This window comes from Hemicordylus capensis, chromosome 5 (assembly GCF_027244095.1).
Source record: "Hemicordylus capensis ecotype Gifberg chromosome 5, rHemCap1.1.pri, whole genome shotgun sequence".
Lineage (NCBI taxonomy): Eukaryota > Metazoa > Chordata > Lepidosauria > Squamata > Cordylidae > Hemicordylus > Hemicordylus capensis.
In genome coordinates, this window is record NC_069661.1 from 58,364,348 (window position 1) to 58,372,496 (window position 8,149).

Genomic DNA, 8,149 nt, shown 5'->3' on the forward strand with positions numbered 1-8,149 from the left:
GTAAAAATTAACAACTTCCAATATATATTGCCCAATATATATTGCTTCACCCGGATGCGTGAAGTTGTGGGTGCCAGGACCACAGAAAATGAAAGCCACCTGTATCCATTCTGGAGCATAAAAGCCTTCTTCACATGGTCAGTATATGAGGATACTGAACATGTGGAAGAAAAATGGGGAAAACAGATATTATTCCCACTCCTCACCAGGTGTTCCATATTTCCAGATATCAACTGTGTAAAAAGGGCTAACTTTAGTGATCATCTTTACTTAACTATTACCCTGGGACTTCCGTATGCATACCTGCATGAAAGATCATACCCAGTGTATCCTAATTTGTAAATGTTGCTGTTGGGAGTTACTGGTGTAGGACAAACTCTCTTCCAAGCTAAAAGCTTCTGTTCATCCCAGTTATAAGTGTTTCTTTTTAGAACATGGATTTCCCTTTTTAAAATTTTATTAATGACAAAAAACCCTACATATACAAGACCTGAAAGGTTGAAAATGATTTTTATTTTACTATTAAATTTACTTATGCTGGTCACAGACTGAAATAAAGACTTGAGACTTGAATTTATTAATATTATAAATGAATTAAGTGAAGTAATCATCCTGAAGTATTATATTGGTTTGTTCCTGAGTTGAGTTTCATCTGTTTTTGTTTGTTTGTTTGTTTTTTGGTAATTTGTTTTATGTTGTACATTTCTGCAAAATTTAAAAAGTGCAGACAAAAAAGTGTGTCAAACCCTCTTTGAGGTTTTATGGAGAAATTAACTTCCAGTGACTTTGATGTGGAATGATCTGATCAAAATACAAATGACACCAATAGCAAAATTCAGATATTGCTCAGAGGTGAAATTCAGGAGGAAACGATTTCTCAGTTGTCATCTGCCTAAACTGCATTCAAAATAGATCATCCAGATTCATAAATCTCAGTTTGTGTGGAATGATCTGATCAAAATACAAATGACACCAATAGCAAAATTCAGATATTGCTCAGAGGTGAAATTCAGGAGGAAATGATTTCTCAGTTGTCATCTGCCTAAACTGCCTTCAAAATAGATCATCCAGATTCATAAATCTCAGTTTGCATACAGGTATCCCAGATATCCAGGAATGACATAATAGAAATGTTGGCTTGCACCTCACTAAAACAGAATTCTCTTCTGTTTAAATGGACCAAAACAATGAAGTCTAGATAGAGAATTTCACCAGCATAATCTTCCACCAATACTAGGGAGACAGTGACACCCAAGAGGCACTTAAGGTGAGAGTATCTAGAATTTGGTGGTATGTACATCAAGCTACCGCTTTAAGTGGCGTACCGGGGAAATGCTTGACTATCAAGCAGAAGGTTGCCGGTTTGAATCCCAGCTGGTACTATATTGGGCAGCAGCAATATAGGAAGATGCTGAAAGGCATCATGTCATACAGAGCAGGAGGAGGCAATGGTAAACCCCTCCTGTTTCTACCAAAGAAAACCACAGGGCTCTGTGGGCGCCAGGAACTAAAATCGACTTGACAGCACACTTTACCTTTACCTTACATTATGCAAGGTGCCAATGGAGCTCCTCCCCACACACTCCATTGAATTTGTGCAGTTGCAAAATGCTCAATTGCATAAGTAACATTTTAGGGCATAATCTAGCCAAGGTAAGTTCCTCTGATTTCAGCAAGAAAGTAAAGCACATGCTTAGATGGAACTTGGAAGTATTTCCTTGGGTGGATCATGCTTTTAGTTTTGAAACAAATGTCTGCAAGCATAATATTGAAAACATAGTTGGCAATATCAGCTCTAAACATATGAAGCTTGCTTGGTTTAGCTAGACCATCTGGCCCAGTATTGCCTCCTCTGAGTGGCAGTGGCTACTAGGGGGTGATCTGTCCAGCCCTGCTATGTGAAAGACCAGAGAATGCGCCCAGGACCTTATGCATACAGGACATGTTGCTGTACCACTAAGCTATGGTATCTTGTCCAGTTTTGACAGTGCAGCTAGTGATCTAATTATTAAGCAGGTAATTGGTGCTCTCAAAGTTGGTGATTGGTGCTCTCTTCAGTATCAAACTGTGGGATATTACTCTATATAGCACCCTTTTACATGTACAGGGTCAATCCTGAAGAAGATTTGTAGACAGAAGCTTGTCCTTGCTGCATTGGACTATTGATTCAAGTTGCTATGTAATAAAACATGCTATCAGGATATTTCCTTTCCCAAATGTTTAGAAACCTATAACCTGCAATTCTCTGCTCTATTTGCTTTTGTGTTGTAATAGCTAGACCAAGAGAGATAAATCTCTTGGACAGAGTGAGCTTACATCAAATAAACAGTAAAATAGCTTTTAAGGTCACTTGCTGGAAAGCAATTACATTTGATGTAAGTTGCTTCAAAGGCCAGTTAGTCAGGTACACTTAGCACCTATTTCATTGTATAATTCTCAGGAGGACCCAAACTTACCTGGCTGACATACTGCACAAGGCTATGTCAGCCTAAGAATGGAGTATTTGCACAGTTTCACAAGAGCACTCTTGTGCAAGACTGCATAATTGTACGAATGTATTCATATTGCATTCGTATAATTGTACAGTTCTTATGGCTGACAGAGACTTGAGCAGTATGTCAGCTGCTGAATGCCGAAAGAAAGCTGTTTCATGTGCTCGGACCCATATCCTTAAACATGTGTGTACCTAGTTGTCTGTGGAAAGGAACACCAATGTCAGTTATCTGGGGAAATTACTTTACTGTGAAACTTGGAGGAACTTTTCCCTACTGCAGCCAACTCTACTTGCCGGGGAAGCAGGCAGTTATCCAACTGGCAAAGTGAGTCCAGACTGACTAGCAGCAGACCACCAAGCACAAATAACTTCAGATGAGGTTTGAATAGCGGCAGGGGTGTTCATGTGTGTCAGGGGGGTAGCAAGGCTGGAGTGGGCCCAGAGGCAAGATATTAAAATGCCCCATGCTGACTTGCCTCTGGGGGCCCCTCTAAAGCAGTAGGCCCCCAGACAACTGTCTCCCCTTGCCCTTTTATAATTACGGCCCTGGTGTGTGTCATCTTACAGTATGCCAGATGGGCACACGGGGTCCAGAAGCAACAACTTTTCAAAAGAAATAGATTTTATTGAAAGAGCGCAACACAATGGGGCCATTCACACAACTGGGCGGGCGGTGGGGAGGCTGTGCAAATCTTACCTGCTCTCCATATGATCCATTAAATGTTGCTGGGAGTGCGGTGCCTGCTCCCAGATGATCCGCTGCTGCACCAGGTGGCGCGGTGCTCCGGAGACTGGGACAATGTGTCCCGGCCTCCGGGAATCCCACAATGCAACATGCACGGTGCACTGGAGGATTCCCCCAGGAAGTGAGCGCTCTAGGTGCCTACTTCTGTATCTCTTTGGGTTGAACACAGCCCAAGGAGACTTGTGATCCTGGAGCCTGGGTTAATGGCGTGCTGGCACCATTAACCCAGGCTAAAAAGCCGGGCTAGGTGCCACTGCCCTTGTGGTATCAAGCCTGATCCCAGCAGTTCTCACACACAGTGTGCGGGAGGAGAGCTGGTCTTGTGGTAGCAAGCATGACTTGTCCCCTTAAGCTAAGCAGGGTCCACCCCGGTTGTATATGAAAGGGAAACTAGAAGTGTGCGCACTGGAAGATATTCCCCTCAGGGGATGAAGCTGCTCTGGGAAGAGCAGAAGGTTTCAGGTTCCCTCCCTGGCTTCTCCAAGATAGGGCTGAGAGAGATTCCTGCCTGCAACCTTGGAGAAGCCGCTGCCAGTCTGTGAAGACAATCCTGAGCTAGATAGACCAATGGTCTGACTCAGTATATGGCAGCTTCCTATGTTCCAGAGCTTAACCCGGGCTGTGCTTCCCTAGCCTGGGTTAGGTTGTGCATGAGAACAGCCTCATGAACTAGGTATTGAGTATTGGCTGCAACAACAAGATTTAAGGCTGTTTGAGGATGGGAGGAGGAAGCATGGGATGACATAGTCAATCCACTTGTGAGAAAACTGAAAATGAGAAGTAAGCTGGAGGAGGAGGAGACGGCAGGGGGCGGGGAGCAGTTTATACCTCTCCTGAGCTCTATTCAAATGTTTTAAGAGGGAAGCTGTACTTGCATGCAGCCACCAGAAGCTCACCATAAGTTCTAACCAGTTCACCAGTCACACAAACACCAGCAAGTCACTCACGGTTACAGCAGTTGTCTGAAGAGGCAGACACAGTAAGCGTGATGGTGGGCACTTCCATTATTAGCAGGCTCATTATCTACAGACATGTAATTGGTTTTAACTTGTAGGGATGCAAAAACAGGAATCTGGATGAAATAAATACTTTTGGGGTCAAGTTTTAGTGTAATAGTGAGATGAGCTATAATCAGGGTTGTATGTATTTTATGTCTCCCCATCATCAATATTAAGGTATAAACTTAGAGAAGCTTAGCATTCCCTTTTAAAAATTTACTAAAAGGGTATTTCAGCTCCTGATGGCTGTGAAGAAACTTCATACACATTTGGAGAAGGTTCAGAACAGGAGAAGTATTACAAGATTCCAATGACCCAAGGTTAGATCTTCAATAAGAACTTCAATGGTATGTATGTATCCCTCTCTTGAGATTTCCATTTTCTGTCTCTATTGGCCATGAAGTAATTTCCATTCCGTTGTTTTACTCTGTTCTTTATTTTCTGCCACATAAGTCTTTATAAATAATTGAAGTGCTTTCAAAACCACAGCTTTGAAAACAGAGCAAAGTTATGTATCCAAATTTACTTTGTATTATTCTGGGTGCAGAAGGTTTTTGTTTGTTTGTTTTTGTTTCCATTACATACAACACTGAATATGAACATAGTATTGTTGTGAACCAAGCCTGATCTGTATACTAGATATGCTCCGGAGCTAGCATATGCTACATTGTATTTGTGTACAGGTGTCTGTACACATGTACATGTTTTGGGGTGAATCACTCCATGTGTATTCATTTTAATAGCGAGCCAGAGTTGAAGGCAGCATGCAGATAGGAAGTATACTACAAGCTGTATGTGTGTTGAACATGTGTGAATAAGAACTGCACATGTGTACATTGTACACAGATTGTAAATGCATTGCACATAATCCCCTGGTGAAAGGAGCATATAAAATTGACCCCTATAGAGATCAGCACTGGCCTGTGAGAACTGCCCACTTTCCTAGGAGCACAGTCATCCCTCATCAATCACAAGGGTACTGTTCCAGGAAAACCCTGCAACTGGCAAATTTGCAGTTGGCAAGCAATTGAAAACAATGGGAAACAAGGGGTTAGGGGAAAAGTGATTGCGAATACAGCTAAAAATAAAAGAAAAAATACCAAAAAATCATCTAAAATCTCTAAGAGTCAGCAAGAGGACTGAGCAGATTAAACGTCTGGACACTTTTTTGGAACCCCCCCCCCCCCCAAGTCACTAAAAGTCACTTTACATCGTGAGTAGTCGGCAGGGTCTGCAAGAGGATTGAGGGGATTGAACCTCTGAACCCTCAAAAATCACGAAACACCCCCCCCCATCACCAAAAAATCTCACCAAACTGCAGATACTCAGGTCGTGGTTGGCAAGATGGGTCACAATTTCCCAGTCATGGATACTCAAAACCGGTGAGGGGCAACTATACTGAAAAACCTGTGTGCCCTCAGAGGAAGGCAAGAAAGGAGGACAGGGAGCTCTTGTCCTCAGCTCCTGAAAAGAACATTAATGGGGAACTTGTGGGGCTTGCCTGGGGTAACTCTGCATTCTGCCATTTGAAATCAGATTGGTTGATATATAGATCTAAACTGATGGCAAGTTTGTGCCTTTTCCTTATTCGACACACACTGAGGGTATTCACACGATTGTAGAAAATCGGGTAACCCTCTCACGTATCCCGCCTCTTAAACCAGGTTTGCAGAGCGAGCGCTCTGCAAACCCAGTTTTTGGGATTGTGAGTAGCTGCGGCGTGGCTCTGCGCTGCAGCTACTCACGAGTAGACCCCCGGCAGGAGGCTGAAAGCAGCCTCCAGGCTCGGGGGTCTCTCCAGTATGCCCTGTGCACTCGCGCAGGGTATACCGGAGCTTCCGGGGACTACGCAGCCCCTGAACTTCCCCGCCCCCGCCAACTCCGTCATGGAGCCGGCAGTCGTGTGGGCAGCCGATCCGGCCACCCAGGGCTCCCGCCGTGCTAGTGTGCGGGGAGAGTGGGCTTAGCACGCTCTCCCCACCAAACCGGGTCTCACGGATCGTGAGACCGGCCTCACTATGATTGAATATAGCAGTGGTTCCCAAACTGGGAGCCTCCAGATGTTGCTGAACTACAACTGCCATCAGCCCCAGCTACAATTTATTGTGGCTGGGGATGATGGGGGCTGTAGTTCAGCAACACCTGGAGGTTCATAGTTTCAGAACCACTAGCATATAATGATTATGGTGTTCAGGAATACTATGTAATCTATGTGCTTTTTGCTTCAAAATACAAAAAAAGGTTCATTGAAAGAATCAAACTGTGCTGCTTGCTGCTGTGATAGTGTTTTTTAAAATGCCCATTTGAATTTGTTTTGTGTAAGGTTGGAGGACAGTGCATGTAGCTAAAGGTCAATACAAATATGCATATTTTATTTATGCATATATACATAAAAGTATTTTATTATGGCAATTATATCTTGCTTGTCCTCCAAGGCGCTCATAGTAGTGTACATGGTCCTTCCTCTCCATTTTTATATACTCACAATAATCCTGCAAGGCAGGTTAGGAGCAGAGAGAAAGTGTGTCTGGCCTAAGGTAACAGTTAGCTTCATGGTCAAGTGGGGAAGGATTTGAATCCATGTCTCCTCAATCCTTGTCTTAAAACTCTAACCACTACACCACTCTGGCTCTCAGTTGTGTGGAGTATTATTGATTACAAGAGAAATTTTATGCAGGAGAAAAAGGAAGTTCAAATCCTCATTTTACCTGTGAAGCAAATTAGTGGGGAAGAGAATGTTGGATTCCTTTAGAGAGCATGAAAAGGCTTAATTATCAAAATGGCCGTGGGGGAGCGTGGGTCTGCCCCTGTATCTTTTCTAGCAACACTCCTGCATGTCTGTTTATATTATTCTAATTGCTTTGGAGGAAAGGAGCATGGTGAATACTAGGCTTGAGTTGAGTCAAGAAGCAGCAGAACCACCACAACATCAGCCCTTGTGACCATGGGGGTGTGATCATTGGGGGCATGGCTATGGGGCATGGCTGTCAGGGTGGGTGTGCCTATGGGGCTGTCATGGAGAGTGCCTGTATTTCTGAATTGGTGAATAAATCATTGCCCTTCAACGTCCAGTAATTTTGCCAAGTAATTAAGTCCAGTAATTTCACCAAGTTTCCATTATCTGGCTCCTAGATCTAAAGAAAATGTGTCAAGACCTGGTGTAGGCAAGTAAAAGTGCACAAATAACCACTAATGAATTACCTTTGCAGAGGTGGGCTCTCTAATGATAGCCAATAACAGAACAGCACCATAAGGTAGGGATGTGCATGAATCATGATTTGAAGCACAATTCAAGCATATCCCTACCTAGAGGTGTCATAAGCTTTCTGCTTGGCCAGCGTAAAGGAGGCGAAACAATACACTCTGTGTAAATGCTAGTGAGCCATTTTTGGAAGGGTGGTATAGAAATCAAATAATCAATCAATCAATCAATCGTTAAAACTTGAAAAGTAGCAGGAGCTTCATATAATTGAGGTAGATGCGTCCAAGTCTCTCTACATCTGTCCCACAATCATCAGAAGTTAGGTTGAAATGAGTTACCCTCTCATCTAGGCTAGCTGTTGACATTTTACTTGCACTGCTCATCAAAATAACCCTGGTGTCCTAAAATGAACCATCTACTCTTTTAAAATATTGCAGGCTTTAAAAAAACAAAACAAAAAACACAAAAAACATTGTTCATCGGACCTAGCTGTTCAGAGCAAAAACAGCAAGGCTGCAAATGCAATCCTGCACACACACGCTTTCCTGGAAGTAAGCCGCTCTGAACACACAGTATGGCTTACTTCCGACCCTATGCGCGTTTACTTGGACTGCTTATCCTTCTTGCTGTGATCAAGCTGACTCTGCTGCCTTTGCAAATCTTTAGAGCGTAGCAACCAAACTTTTGCGGTTCCCATCCACTTTGCCATC